The 16,104-nt window shown below is 41.4% G+C and overlaps 1 protein-coding gene and 1 long non-coding RNA gene across 9 annotated transcripts in view; one reads left to right on the top strand and one right to left on the bottom strand.

Moving 5' to 3' along the window:
* RBM47 (RNA binding motif protein 47) overlaps window positions 1-16,104 on the top strand; it is a 208,987-nt gene that overhangs the window by 53,021 nt on the left and 139,862 nt on the right. The gene's annotated exons all lie outside the window — the stretch shown is intronic.
* Window positions 15,929-16,104, bottom strand: part of LOC132537564 (uncharacterized) — a 521,799-nt gene continuing 521,623 nt past the window's right edge. The window contains exon 2 of the long non-coding RNA XR_009549041.1: window positions 15,929-16,059. This is a non-coding gene — a long non-coding RNA (uncharacterized LOC132537564). The remainder of the gene's footprint in view (window positions 16,060-16,104) is intronic.

Raw genomic sequence — 16,104 nt, forward strand, 5'->3', positions numbered from 1 at the left:
TTTATTTATTCCCTTTTGTTGCCCTTGTTGTTTTATTGTTGTAGTTATTGTTGTTGTCATTGTTGTTGGATAGGAGAGAGAGAAATGGAGAGAGGAAGAGAAGACAGAGAGGAGGAGAGAAAGACAGATACCTACAGACCTGCTTCACCCCTTGTGAAGCGATGCCCCTGCAGGTGGGGAGCCCGGGGTAGGGAGCCGGGGGCTCGAACAGGGATCCTTCCTTGCGCTTTGCGCCATGTGTGCTTAACCTGCTGCGCTACCACCTGACTCCTTTGACTTTTTCTTTTGTGGGGCAAGAGGAGGTAACTGCATTAGATTCCCAGCAGGAAACAGATGTACACTCAACAGGATAATCGAGGAGAGATTAATAAAGGGATTACCAAGGTTTAGGGAAACCAAGAAGGAATTGTGAAGTACTGCCAAGAACCAGACAACATAGCACTGTGGAAGAGATTCTGGTAGGAACATTGGGAAAGAGCCACAGCTACCCTGTTGTCACCTGGCTCCTTCACCTCTCCCTCTGTCACCAGTGGGTAGATGGGAGGTAATTTGGGCAATAAATTCGTCCTCTGTGACCTTTCTCTGTGTCCAGCCTCCCATTTTTTTTAATCTTAAAAAATATTTATTTATTTATATATTCCCTTTTGTTGCCCTTGTTGTAGTTATTATTGATGCCGTTGTTGTTGGATAGGACAGAGAGACATGGAGAGAGGAGGGGAAGGCAGAGGGGGAGAGAAAGACACCTGCAGACCTACTTCACCGCTTATGAAGTGACTCCCCTGCAGTTGGGGAGCCAGGGGCTCGAACCTGGATCCTTACGCAGGTCCTTGGCTTTGTGCCATGTGCGCTTAACCCGCTGCGCTACCGCCCGACTCCCCAGCCTCCCATTTTTGTCTTCACCTTCCATTGGTGCCTGGGCTTAGCACAGTAGTAGTCTCACCACTATATAATGGGTGTAAGGGCTTTTGTCCTGTGCCTGAGTTTCTGCGTTTGTGTCCACAAAGTTACCCTGTAGTGTTTTGAGGTATTTTCGAAGCTCTGAAATGAGGAAGATGCCATGAGTCTTAAGTTGCAAATGAGGAAACTAGACTTGTTATTGAATCAGAAGTGTTGTGTTGCTCACTCACTGATAGGAAGACTAAGAGTCAGTGTGAGAAAAGACTTAATCCACTGCTGGCAAACCTGAGAAGAAGGCAGATTCATGCCTTAAAGAACCATGTTACACTAAGGTTGCCATTCAGGGCATAAAAGGTAATGGGGGTGGGGGACAGTTGGTGGTGAAGAGGGCCAGTCACAACTTGACAATCCATTTGTAGGAGGTTTTCCTACTAGGTTGTTTGTCCAGTTGACAAGGACCCTGTCACAATGTTGTTTTCCCAAGGTTGTTTATCTGACTGGAAGAGGTTTTGTCACAGGTGTTTTGCCAAGGTTGTTTATCCAAATAGAAGTCGTCCTGCCATGAAGAATGAATCACTGGAGCCTACTGGTCTGTAGAGCTTTGTGATAGAATCACTCAGCAACTCCTTTTCTTTAAGGTCTGCACAACAGGTTTGGCTTTTCCCAGAGATCTATCTACATGGCAGACTTCTGAAAAAAAAAAGTAAATATGAGGAGAGCAAGATAGTCTATGATGCTTACTCACTTAGACGTTCATTTGTTGTACAGATTGATGATCTTTCACAACAAAGGGAAGTATTAGAAACATAGAAGGGAAAAATGAAGACTAGGGTTCTGTTCTATACATTAGTCAGCTGAATTCTGAGTCTTTAAAAAAAATTAATTAATTAATTTTACCAGAACAATACTCAACTCTGGCTTCTGGTGGCACAGGGGGCTTTGAATCTTCAGACATGAAAGTCTCTTTGGATAACCATTATGCTAGTTCCTTCACACCTATGAGATTTTTTTTTTAACATAGAATTAAACAAATTCAGAAAATATTCATGAGGTGGAATCATTTGCCTTTGCTAACTAAACAAAGTGTAGTTGGAGAAATATTTCCTATGGGAGAGAGCACTGGTATTTGTCATTTTGTACCTTAGATTAAGTTTGGGAGTATGGGAGTCCGGTAGTAGCGCAGTGGGTTCAGCGCACATGGTGCAGAGAGCAGGGACCGGTGTGAGGATCCTGATTTGAGCCCCCAGCTCCCCACCTACATAGGGGTTGCTTGACAGGTGGTGAAGCAGGTCTGCAGGTGTCTATCTTTCTCTCCCCTCTCTGTCTTCCCCTCCTCTCTCCATTTCTCTCTGTCCTATCCAACAACAACGACATCAATAACAACAACAATAATAACTACAACAATAAAACAACAAGGGCAACAAAAGGGAATAAGTAAATAAATAAAAATAAATAAATAAATAAATTTGGGAGTACTTGAAACTCCACGATCAATAGAGGAGAGAATAGCAGAGAGAGACCCCCAGGGGAAAAGTCCTTCAGAAGTTCCTTGGATCTTGCTGATGTGTGTTTGTTCAATTGGAACCATCTCATGAGACAGGCCCAGTGAATAGCCCTGGAGTGGGATTTTAATTTTCATTTTACTTTTAAAGGTTATATATAGAATTTTATTTCTGCAAAGCACAAGGACCGGTGTAAGGATCCTAGTTTGAGCCCCCTGCTCCCCACCTGCAGTGGGGGGGGTCTCTTAACAGGCAGTGAAGCAGGTCTGTAGGTGTCTGTCTTTCTCTCCCTCCTCTCTCGATTTCTCTCTGTCTTATCCGGCAATAGTAACAACAAGGACAACAACAACAAAAAGGGGGGGAATGGCCAACAGGAGCAGTGGATTTGTAGTGCAGGCACCAAGCCCCAGCAATAACCTTGGGGGGAAAATAAATAAGTAAATAAATAAAATAAAATAAAATTTTATTTTCATTAGGTGATAGCAACTAGATTCTTTTTTAAACTCTTTTTAAATTTTTAAAATATTTATTCCCTTTTGCTGCCCCTTGTTGTTTTATTGTTGTAGTTGTTATTGTTGTTGTTGATGTTGTCATTGTTGGATAGGACAGAGAGAAATGGATAGAGGAGGGGAAGACAGAGAGGGGGAGAGAAAGATAGACACCTACAGACATGTATCACCACTTGTGAAGCGACTCTGCTGCAGGTGGGGAGCTGGGGTCTAGAACCAGGATCCTTAAGCCGGTCCTTGCACTTTGCACCACCTGTGCTTAACCCGCTGTGCTATAGCCCGACTCCCTGTTGTAGTTATTATGGTTGTTGTTATTGATGTAGTTGTGTTGAATAGGACAGAGAGCAATGGAGAGAGAGGAGGGGAAGACAGAGAGGGGGAGAGAAAGATACCTACTTGTGAAAAGATACCGCTTGTGAAGTAACTCCTCTGCAGGTGGGGAGCCGGGGGCTTGAACCTGGATCCTTATGCTAGTCCTTGTGCTTTGCACCATGCCAAGCATTTTATGAGCACTATCTCTGTCCTTCCTTACAGCCAAATCCTCATATTTGTGAAACTGAAGCAGAGAGAATTAAGGTCTCTTGATACCCTAATTAATGTGCTAACTCTAAAAGTTAAAGTGAAAGAAAAAAAATTACAGAAAAGATAAAAGCAAGAGAGGGTAGATTGCACATATTAGTCTTTGCAAAGAGCTGGGTTTGAGCTCCCATTCCCACCTGGAAAGGGAAATCTTCATAAGTTCTGCAAGTATTTCTCATTCTCTGTCACTCCACTCCCCAACCCCATCAAAAGAAAAATGGGGAAAAATAATTCCTGGGAATGAGGAAATTATCTTGTAGGCTCTAAGACTGAGTGATAGCTCTGGTGGGGGGGGTAGGCAGAGAGAGTTTTTAGATATAAAAAATAATGAAATTTGACTAGGCTATGACACCAGGCAAGGATATATAAGAAAACTGAAAATAAGAAAACAAAGTAGAAAATTATGAGGGGGATTGAATCACCTCTCCTCCCAAAACAACAAATAAATACAACCAGACACCCAACTGACTGACGTCATGACCTACAGCTGAAAGTTCTGCAGCCTCATGTGGGTGCTTCAGTGCGGTTGGGGCAAAAAGGGCTGAAGAACAGCAAAGTCAAATCAGAGCTCTGGGCGGTGCAGGCGCTGAGCTGCACTATACTGGCAATTTCTCTTTAAGCGCAGCAAGCAAGTAACGCGGTTCCCAGTGCCCGGAGAAGAGAGACAGGGGCTTAAAACCTCTCAATCTTTGACTCAGGGGTTTTAGCCTTCTGAATTTAAGGCAAGGACACAACATAAAACAGGGCATTTGTGACCACAAGACAGCCCAAATCAGCTACCACCACCCCACACATACACACACACACCACCCCACCTGCTGCAAATCATGCAAACAAGAGAAACCTAGAGATCACAATAGCACCCACCACCTGCTGGCCAGCACGGAAAAAATGTGCAAGCAGTGAAACAGAACTAAACAGCCAACCAGGCTGTATCAGCCAGACAAAAGTGAAAATCCAAGGAATCACAGAGTTAGAGAGACTCTCAGAGACTGACTACAGAAAGCTCATTAGTCCTCTCCAAAAATTTAAACAAGAATTAAAAGAGCATTTTACTATGGGATTGAAACACGGAACAGAGAAACTTATAACAGAGTTCACTAAGAATCTTCGAATGTTGTGGTCCGGGAGGTGGTGCAGTGGATAAAGCATTGGATTCTCAACCATGAGGTCCTGGGTTTGATCCCTGGCATCACATGTACCAGAGTGATGTCTGGTTCTTTCTCTCCTCCTGTCTTTCTCATGAATAAATTAATTAATTAAAAAAAAAAGACTTTAAATCTTGAAAGAAGAACTTCAGTCAGAACTCACAAAGCAGTTAGGAAGCATGAAAGAAAAATTTCAAACAGAACATTAGGGAGTAAAAGACACCCTAACTGTAATCCATGCCCAGATAGACACACATTCAGAAGAAATAATCTCTAATCAAGAAGATATGGCCAGCCCACTCTTTCAATTCAAAGATGAAGGAGAGGAATGGTTTAGAAACACCGAAGCAACTCTCTGTGAAATTGCAGACTCCATCAAAAGATCAAATATAAGAGTGATAGGTGTATCTGAAGAGGAGGACAAGGCCACAGACCCAGAGTCCATTTTCAGAGCAATTTTAGCTGAGAACTTCCCTCTCTAGGAAACCCTCAGAACATTCTCATTCAAGAGGCAGAATGATCACCCAGATTTATAAATACAAAAAGACCAATGCCAAGGCACATTATTGTAAAACTATCAAAAGTCAATGACAGGGAAAAAAAATGCTGGCTGCTAGGGAAAGGAAAGAAGTTACATACAAAGGCGGAGCTAGCTATAAGACTCATCAGATTTCACAAACTCCAGAGGCAAGGAGAGAGTGGAATGACATATTCAGTGTCTTGGAGGAGAGGGAATTCCAGCCACGAATATTGTATCCTGCAAAATTATCTTTTAAATATGAGGGAGAAATAAAAGTTTTCTCATATATTCAAGAACTAAAGAAATTTGCCACAATCAACCCCACCTTACAAAAACTACTGAACCTTGTCCCACAAGAAAGGAGGAAGCAAGCACCAAGTTACAGATGCTACCATGATGCCAACCTGACTTACCCAAACAGAGGACCTCACCAATGTACTCTGGACCCTCACCTCTCAGAGCCCTGCCCCACTACAGAAATATAGGAACAGGCTGGGAGTATGGATCACCCTGCCAACGCCCATGTTCAGTGGAGAAGCAATTACAGAAGCCAGACCTTCCACCTTCTGCACCCCATATTGACCCTGGGTCCATGCTCCCAGAGAGATAAAGAATAGGAAAGCTTCTAATGGAAGGGATGGGATATGGAACTCTGGTGGTGGGAATGTGTGGAATTTTACCTCTCTTAATCTATGATTTTGTTGATATTTTTTATTTTATAAGTAAATTAAATAAATAAAAGAAAATTATATGAAAGGTAGACTATTAAATAAATATTGTTAAGTATCAGGGGCAAGAATCAGTGTGCTACCCAAGTTCTTTACTGGGGAATAATGCAATGGAACTTCAACTATCTGATCAAAAGATTTGTGATGAAGTAGGAAAAAAATCTCGGAGTTTGGAAGTGCCTGTGATAAGGCAACAATTTGGTTTCTGGTTTAACTGTATTCTTGTCTCTTTGTAACTTTAAGGCTTTTCCAATTTTTTAAAATGTACAAAACACCATAAGGGAGGGAAGAATAGGATTTTAAAAAACTGAGATTTGAGAGGACAGGATGAATAGCAGAGGGGGACATCTTCATTTGTTTGTTCATTCATTCATTCATTCATTCATTCATTTTGTAGAATCTGACTGGATGCCCATTAGGCTCAACTATATTTGTTTGGATGGTCATATGAGTTGTTTACCAGAACTGACTTCATGTAGTCATGAACTCCCTCATCTTTTGGAGGGTGCCTGTGAAATGTTTAGTCTGCAAACAAGCTGTTGACCAAGAACCCTCCCTAACAGGCACTCTCTAGATTCAGGAAGCCCCTGTGGCCCCTGTTAGATGTAGAACACTAGCAGCAGGGGAGGGAGGGGGAGGGGGAGAGAGGGGGAGGGGGAGAGAGGGGGAGGGGGAGAGAGAGGGAGAGGGAGGGAGGGAGAGGGAGGGGGAGGGGGGAGAGAGAGGGAGGGGGGAGAGAGGGAGGGGGAGAGAGAGGGAGGGGGAGGAAAAGGGAGGGAGAGGGAGAGAGAGAGAGAGGGAGAGGAAGAGGATGAGGAGGAGGGTGAGAGGGGAGGGGGACACACTAGCAGCAGAGTGGATGCCTTTTTGCTAGATACACTCAACTTCTTTCCCAGATTTGAAGCTGCTCCAGTCCATAAATTGACTCAGCACTCAAGGAGGACTTTCAGGAAGTAAACTCAGAAGGAACTAAGTAAGGATGGTCATATGTTCGTAAGTGACTCACTCGCGGTTTCTACTCCAGCACTTGGTCCCCAGGCCACCAAAGGCAGACGTTATTGATGCATTAGTTAGAGCAGTTTATTACAGCAATTCCCTTCTTTCTCCTGTAAGGGTAGAGATGACAGGGAGCATCCAGAAGTAGCTTTAGAGTCACACTGCCTCAGCACTACCAGCTCTGTGACCCTGGAAAGTTACTCAATACCATCCTTAACTCCTCACTTTTCTTCTTCTGTAAGATGGGCACCATGAGAATAACACTCAAGGGAGTTTTGGTTTTTTTTTAAATATAATATGTAGCAAGTGCACAGGGCTTATAAAAGTAAGTGCCACATGATAACTATAAATATTTAGCAAGAAAAAGATGCAAGCATCAAATGCCAACCTTAATACAGAAATGAGTTATTTCTATGATGCTAATGTTCTATCTGTTTGGTACCCTACAGTTTGTGAAATGCTTTCATATATTTTTGATTGGAGGCTAGCTTGTACTTACACAGGTTCTTGTGTGTAAGAAATAGGCTGGTAAAAGGATTTAATCTGGAAAGATGAGAAGAAGACACTCGAGGGCTCCATGCTGGAGGAATGCATTCCACGGCCTGGGGTGCTTCCCCAGGAGTTTGACAAAGGTGGCTCCACCAAAGCAGATTTCTAGCCCTGGCTCTTTGCGAGCTGTGTGGGCCTCCAGGACTCCAAGGGTCCAATCCAAAAGAGAGCCCCCACCACTGATAGATGAGTGGGGAAAAGCGGGAGGTTAGACCCGACTGAACTATTGACCAGCCAGAGGCCCCAGGAGGCAACCCCACCTGGCTGTTGATCAAGACACTGCTACCAGCCACCAGTCATCAAGAACATCTGAAAAAAATCTTTCTTCTTCTGGAACCAAACTTTGAGAGCTTACTATGTGGGAGACAGGACACACAGACAACCATGAAGGAACTTGATTTTTCTCTTCAAAAAAGAACTTCCAAGTGACCAAATGTCATTGTATTCTTGGCCAACAGAGTGGTTTCCTTTGCCCTGTTGGTGTTAAAACCAAGACTGTCCCAACAGGTCAGTTTGGGTTTGGTCACCTTGGCACAGGGTAAACCCTGATCAAAGTGACCCAGCGGTTAAGGGCAAAGCCGTTACTCACATTTCAAGGCTGGATTACTTGGTAAAACGTCTTTGTAAACATCTCCTTGTAGTTTTCTATGGTAGTTTGTTTTTTCTTTTTCTTTTTTTTCTTTGCCTCCAGGGTTATTGCTGGTGCTCAGTGCTTGCACTATGAATCCACCACTCCTGGTGGCCATCTTTTTTCCATTGTTGTTTCTGTTGTTATTGTTGCTCTGTAGGACAGAGAGAAATTGAAAGAGGAGGGAAAGATAGAAGAGAGAAAGAGAGAGAGAGAGAGACACCTGCAGACCTACTTCATCATTTGTGAAACAACCCCCCTACAGGTGGGGAGCTGGGGGCTCGAACCAGGATCCTTGCACAGGTCCTTGCACTTGGTACTATGTGTGCCACTCCCCAGCCCCCACATCTATGGTAATTTTATTCCCCTTGTGAATTAGAATATTTAGCAGTATCCCCAACCTACAGACTAATGTATAGATTGAGACAGGCCTACATACTATTTCAGCATATGTGGTTATGAAGGACCAGGGAGAGAATTCAAGTCGCAGGCATCTATGTCCCAAGCTCCACTCAACTGAACCATGTTCCCAGCTGCAGAAATGTGTTATTACTTTTCAATGAACTAATTTTATTTGGAGAAAGTGAGACAGAAAAGAGAACTGCTCTGCTTTGGCATATGTGGTGCTAGGGGTCAGGCCCTCAATATATAACATGTCCATAATTTTTTCTTGTTGTTGTTCTTTTCCTCCAATATTGTCTCTTTCAGTATATATATTCTTTTTTTTTTTTCTCTTCAAATGGGGTGAGAGGCAGAGGGAGAAAGAGACAGAGAAGCATGTGTGTGTGTGTGTGTGTGTGTGGGGAACCTCAGCAATATTGCTCCACTATTTGTGAAGCTTTCTCCCTGCAGGTGCTCCCATGTGATGGTCTAGGGCATGAACCTAGGTCCTTGTGCGTATTAATGTGTGTGCTCTACTGGGTAAACTACCTGCCAGGCCCTATACCGCCTTCCAATATTTTGATAACTGCTATATTCTTTTCTTACCTCTTATCTTCTATAGTGTTGTATTATGAAATTTTAAATCATACCTGCAGGGCACAGATTTGTCTGACAGTCTGGAAGGAGTTCATTGAGGTTTTTAGAAAGTGGAAGCCTTCTTACAGTGACCTCTTTGTCTCAGTGGGGGTGTCCCTCAAGGTTCCCTGGGATCAAGCAAATAAAAATCTTCAAGCTTTCTTAGAAAACTGATCACTAAAATTGATTTTTACTAAAAAGCTGGTTTCTTCTCATGGTACCAGCTTTATCCAGGTTATTTCTGAAGTAATGAGATTAAATCCTGTATAAAAACTGTAGTGGGAGGTTTTTTTACATTATTGGAGAAAAATTTAAATTTCAGAGGTCTAATCACCTACAACACCTGCAGAGAGGCTGCGGAGCTGAAAGGTTATTTGCACAGTCTAGAGTCTTCCCTCTGTTCAGTCAGTCTCATTCTTTCTAATTATTTAAATGAAAACATATTCTTAATACTGCTTTTCAGTTGTTATGACAGCATTGTGGCAAAAGGTCATCTGATCTGCCTTTTAGCTTTTAACAAATGACTAAAGTCGTCTAGTAGTGTTTTTGTAAAGTTGTGCAGAAATGGAAACTATAATTATCTTTCTTAGTAAATTGCTCCAGGTTTTAGTTACCCTTAATGTCAAAGTTTATTCCTTTTCTTAACTACTGAAGATAATTTCCTCTTTATAATACAATAAAAAATTTTCTAATTATAAATAACAGACTGTTAGAGAAAGGGAGACACATGGGAAGATAGAAATTAGTTGTAATTCCACAACCTAGAGATAATACAGATGTTGTTGGAATTATGTCTTTTAAAGATCATATAACATGCTTAGTAGAGCAACTTTGCTCTTGTACAGTTCTTGTTAGGATGAGAAAACATGCCTGCCATTTTGTGGTGAAATGTTATTGTACTTATAAAGGAGTAAAATAGGAGTTTCCTCAGAGGATTAAATTGATAAGGAATGTATTATATTGAAGGTACAGCACTTTTTCAGGATTACGTTGTTGGATTCAAATAAACTCGACTGTTCTTAGTTTCTTATCTGTCCTTTGGAGATATTGTTATGCATTCTTAGCAAATTGTCTTTTACATTCTCTTTCCGCCCTCCACAACCATTGTTCTGCAAATGCTTTTCTTCACTTAGCAATACAGTTTTGGAGATCTCAGTCTCACTCAGTACAATGAGAACTTCCATACTGACTTTAAAAAAAAAACAGTGACATAGGATTCCATTGTATGGATTTGCCCTAATTTGTTTAACTAGTCCCATGTTGATGGACATTTGGTCTGTTTCCAGCTGTTCACTATTAAAAAACAATGTTGTAGTAAATTATCTTGTGTACATGTTGTCACATAAAATTCCCCAAAGTAAAATTGTTAGGTTAAAGAGTATATGTAATACTAACTCTAGCAGAGTTAATGGATGTATAATAATTATAGTAGTATAATAGGTAAGTCTCCTCCATAGAAGTGTTAACAATAAATACTCCCATCAGAAATATATGAGAGGGCAGGGGTAGATAGCATAATGGGTATGCAAACAGACTCTCATGCCTAAGGCTCCAAAGTCCCAGGTTCAATCCCCTGCACCACCATAAGCCAGAGCTGAGCAGTGCTCTGGTAAAAAAAAAAAAAGAAATATATGAGAAAACCAGCTTCTCTACAACCTTGCCAACATAGTATGTTATGCTCAGGTTTGGATTTTTGCCAATCTGATAGATCAGAAATGATATTTCAGGGTATTTTTCATTTACATATTCTCATAAAGCTAGAGGTCATTTGTACTTTCTTTGTCATCTGTGTTCATACTGGTTTTCTTATTGATTCATGAAAGCATTTTATATATTATAGAAACACGCCATTTATGATGTTGTGGATATTTTGCTGTTTTTTATTTATCTTTTTTATTTTGCTTGTGATTTTAAAAAATGTATGTAGTTTAATTTATCAATATTTATTATGGTTTTTGGTTTAACAGCAATAGCAGAAAGGACTTTTAGTTTTAAAGTTATAATGTATTCTCTCCATGTTTTCTTACAGAACTTCTGTGATTTCATTTTTCACATTTAAATATGTGGCCCTTTTGTGATTTACCCTGCTATGAGTTAGAAAGTATGGATTCAATTCTGTTTTTGCTGGATAAATATACAATTATTCTAAAATCATCATTGGGGCTCACGATGAATCCACCTTTCCATGGGGCCTTTTCCCCAACTGTATTTTTTTTGGGGGGGGATAGAGACAAAGAAAATAAAGAAGGGGGAAAAGGAGAAAGAGACACCTGAAGCACTGCTCCACTGCATGTACACCTTGCATCCCTCCACAGGTGGGGCCCAGACTCTTGAATGTGGGTCTTCTTGCGTGGTAACATGTGCCCTCTCCTGAGAGACACCTGCGCACCTGCTTCACTGCTTGTGATGCTTCCCTCCTACAGGTGGGAGGCTTGGGGACTTGAACCCTCTCTATCAGCCTCTTGATTTCTGGCTGTCTCAATCTAATTAATAAATAGAGATAATAATTAAAAAAAATATTGTTATCCTTGGGGCTGGTGGTGGTGCATCTGGTTTGTGCACATGTTACATTGCGCAAGGACCTGGGTCAAGCCTCTGGTCCCCACCTGCAGGGAGAAAGCTTCATGAGTGGTGAAGCAGGGCTATAGTTCTCTCTCTCTCTTACTCCCCTCTCAATTTTTGACTTTCTATATCCAATAAGTAAATGAAGATAATAATTTAAAAAAAAATGTCATCTTTCTTGTAAATGCACTTACTATGCTATATTCTATTCTACCCAACAAGCATGCTTGCAATGCAGTTACTGACCATCTGGGGAAGACACTGTTGTTAAGAAAAAGATCTGGTATTTTACTGAATTAGCTTGAAGTTGTGGTTGGGCCTTTGCCCAGCCTTTGATCCTAGACTAGATACTTGAACTTGGAGATAACAGTGTTGGCTTCTGGAAAATAAATATAATAATGAGTTTTCATGCAAGTATTGCAAAGTATTAAAGTAATACATGCTGTAATGCAATCTTTTCATTTCACAGTTAACTTTTGAGGTTCAATCACTTAAGAAACTTTCTTAAAATCCCTAAGTTAGGAACTAGCTGAAATTTTAGTCTTTGGGTTCAGTGCTCTTTTCAGGATGCTACTAATGAAAACAAAGAATAAAGAATAGCTAAAGTCAGTGGTTCTTTTTTTCAGGCTGTCATAGTTATTTAATTTATTTATTTTTTAACCAGAGCACTGCTCAGCTCTGGCTTATGGTAGTACAGGGGATTGAACCTGGGACTTCAGAGCCTCAGGCATGAGTCTCTTTGCATAGCCATTATGCTATCTACCCCTGCCCTGTCATAGTTATTAGCACTTTACCTATATTAGAATAATTTTATCCTTATTAGCCAAAGGCAGGCACTATGATTGTTCCTACTGCACATGAAGAAACAGTGACAGAGATACTAAAAGATTTACATACAACTATTAAATTCAGAATTTTGAATTTGAACTGAGACAGTGGACTCTTATGTTGTTGGTCTCAGAATTAGCTCTCCAGTTTTCAACATGACACAGAGCTTCTGTTAGGTAACATTCTGATAATGAGCACCCAGCTAGCCCAAAGGTCAAGTTTGGACTGGTAATCTCTTCTACCACTGGGGCATTGACCTACTTCTTTCTGAAGCAATTCTCAGCCATGTGTAGCAACCTTCTTCAGTCTCCTCTTTGCTTTGCACTCTCTCCTTCTCCCTTTACCCCACCCCTTCTCATTTTTTGTGCCCTTATCATTTATCTTCTGATTTTCCTTTGTTCTTATCCCTGTGCCTTGGACTAGCTCTGTGGTAGTGTGAACTGGTTTGGTGGTTTAGGGAGACTCAACATTTTTAAACTAAACTCCCCCAGACTCTGTCAAGTGCTTTCATTTTCATTTACTTATCCTCATTTTGCAGATGAAATAGTAAACTTAGAGAATAAATTACTCTCATTCATATAGTTAAGTTGTGATAAACTTAAGTTGAGCCTATGTAATCTTCCTTTGCCTTTCTTAATTTTTTTGTTTGTTTTGGTTTTTTTTTTAACTTTTTTAAAAGGCAAGTGAGGAGATTCATTCATCTCTGTGCTTTTATTGTTTTTAATTTTTTAAAATTATCTTTATTTATTTATTGGATAGAGACAGCCAGAAATCGAGAGGGAAGGGAGGGATAGAGTGTAAGAGAGACAGAGAGACACCTGCAGCCCTGCTTCACCACTTATGAAGTTTTCCCCCTGTTGGTGGGGACCAGGGACTTGAACCTGGGTCCTTGGACATTGTATTATTTTATTTTATTTTTCATTAAAAAAAATTTTTTTTTAGCCAGAGCACTGTTCAGCTCTGGCTTATGGTGGTGCGGGGAATTGAACCTGGGACTTTGGAGCCGCAGGCATGAGAGTCTGTTTGCATAACCATTATACTATCTACGCTCCGCCTGGTCTTTGGGCATTGTAATATGTGTGCTTAACCAGGTGCACCACCACCTGGCCCCCTGTTTTTTTTAATTTATTTTTAATTAGAACACTGCATAACCCTGCCATATGGTGGTACTGAGGATTAAACCCGAAACTTTGGAGCCTCTGCCATGAAAGTCTTTTGCATAAGCACTATGCTATCTCCTCAATTCCCCATAGATTGTATTTTTTTTTCTTTTCTAATTTTTTTTTTATTGGATAGAGACAGCCAGAAATTGAGAGGGACGGGGGTGACAGGAAGGGAGAGAGACAGAGAGAGACACCTGCAGCCCTGCTTCACCACTGGCAAAGCTTTCCCTTTGTAGGTGGGGACCGGGGGCTTGAACCTGGGTCTTTGAGCACTGTAACATGTATGTTCAACCAGGTGCACCACCACCTGGCCCCTTAATTTTTTTCCCCTTTAAGTCTTTTATTTATTTATTTATTTATTTTAACCAGAGCACTGCTCAGCTGTGACTTATGGTGGTGGTGGGGATTGAACCTGGGACTCTGGAGCCTAAGGCACGAGAGTCTTTTTGCATAACCATTATGCTATCTATCCCAGTTTTTTTTTTTTTTTTTTACTAGTCTGATACTCTATGTGCTAAGATAGCCTTGCTGATTGTTAAAAGGTTGAAACCTCTGTATTTCTTGGTGGATAAGGCTCACATGCCACTACCCAACCATCTTCCTTAGCTCCTCCCCAGGAGCCCAGCGCGTGTAGGCCATGAAGTCAAAGGTTAATGTCCATGAGGGACATCAAGGAGTGTGATCCAGCATTAAGACTGACTCTGGCAGATGAGTGGCTGGGAGCCCTCTCAACCACATTACTGAGTAGTATCAAGTGTCATGCTGAGTACTGGGGCAGCTCAAGATGAATGAGAAAATATCTCCTCGGCTCGCTAATGAAGATGCCATTGGAGATCAAATCAGAAATGCTGTGGAAGCTTAGCTGAGTGCATTGTCTCTCTTGATAAAAGTGCAGGATGAAGAATATGCATCTGCGGACAAATGGGTTTTGTGTTCTCACCCAGACAGAGCTTGCTGGAAAGCATTTGCTCAGCTCCTATTCAATTCCCATTCCATTCTGATCCTCCCCAATCTTTCCATGTGAAGGCCGTCCTTCTGGGCCGTCAGTCGTCAGGGTCCTGGTCCATTCACTAAGGATCCTCAGGACTCAGACCAATAGGACTGCTAGTCCGTTTAGAGTCATTTCTATTGGACAAAATACATACATATAAACATACATACAACCTCAGGTTGGAACAGGGAATTTGAGCATTTGTAATATTTTTCCTTTGGAAAAAGCACTTTATTTCAAAAAGGGATATGTAAGTGAACTTTTCTAAAAGCAAGGTAGGTTTGTTTTATTTATTTTTTATATCCTAGGAGGAAACTAAGTTAGTATAGTATGCTTTCTTCTTCCCCAAATCCTGCCTATTCCTTTCTGTTGTTTTCTGTTTGTTTTTGTTTTAAACCCGAGACAGCTTGTCTCTTGCTGTCGATGGTACTCAGGACTGAATTTGGGACCTCTTGGATCCAAGTCCTACATTCTATCTCCCTAGCCCCTTTCTGTTGCTTTGTGGAACCCAACGGAAGTGTTTCCTATGCTGCTTATTTCTTCTACTTGTGAGTCCCACACTTTATCCACTGTGCCACCTAGGCTTTTTTTTTTTTTTTTTTTTCCAAAATTTTAGTGTGTGGTCCAGGAGCTGGCGCAGTGGATGGAGCATTAGACTCTCATGCATAAGGTCCTGAGTTCGATCCCCGGCAGCACATGTACCAGAGTGATGTCTCATTCTTTCTCTCTCTCTCCTTCTATCTTTCTCATAAATAAATAAAGTCTTTAAAAAGTTAATGTAATTATCTGTGTGGTGTATGATTTTTTAAAAAATTATTTTGTTTGACAGAACAGAGAAATAGAGGGGTGGGGAAAGATAGAAGGGGAAAGAGAAAGAAACCTGCAACACTGCTTCATTACTTTTTTAAAAAATATTTATTTATTTATTCCCTTTTGTTGCCCTTGTTGTTCTATTGTTGTAGTTATTATTATTGTTGTTGATGTCATCATTGTTGGACAAGACAGAGCGAAATGGAGAGAGGAGGGGAAGACAGTGAGGGGGAGAGAAAGACAGACACCTGCAGACCTGCTTCACCACCTGTGAAGCGACTCCCCTGCAGGTGGGGAGCCGGGGACTCGAACTGGGATCCTTAGTCCAGTCCTTGTGCTTCGCGCCACTTGTGCTTAACCCACTGCGCTACCACCCGACTCCCTGCTTCATCACTTTTTAAAGTTAATTTCTTTTTTTTTTTTTTTTCCTCCTCCAGGGTTATTGCTGGGCTCGGTGCCTGCACCATGAATCCACCGCTCCTGGAGGCCATTTTTCTCCCCTTTTGTTGCCCTTGTTGTAGCTTTGTTGTGGTTATTATTATTGCCCTTGTTGACGCCATTCGTTGTTAGATAGGACAGAGAGAAATGGAGAGAGGAGGGGAAGACAGAGAAGGGGAGAGAAAGATAGACACCTGCAGACCTGCTTCACCGCCCGTGAAGCGACTCCCCTGCAGGTG

Source organism: Erinaceus europaeus, chromosome 3 (genome assembly GCF_950295315.1).
Source record: "Erinaceus europaeus chromosome 3, mEriEur2.1, whole genome shotgun sequence".
In the NCBI taxonomy this organism is placed as follows: Eukaryota; Metazoa; Chordata; class Mammalia; order Eulipotyphla; family Erinaceidae; genus Erinaceus; species Erinaceus europaeus.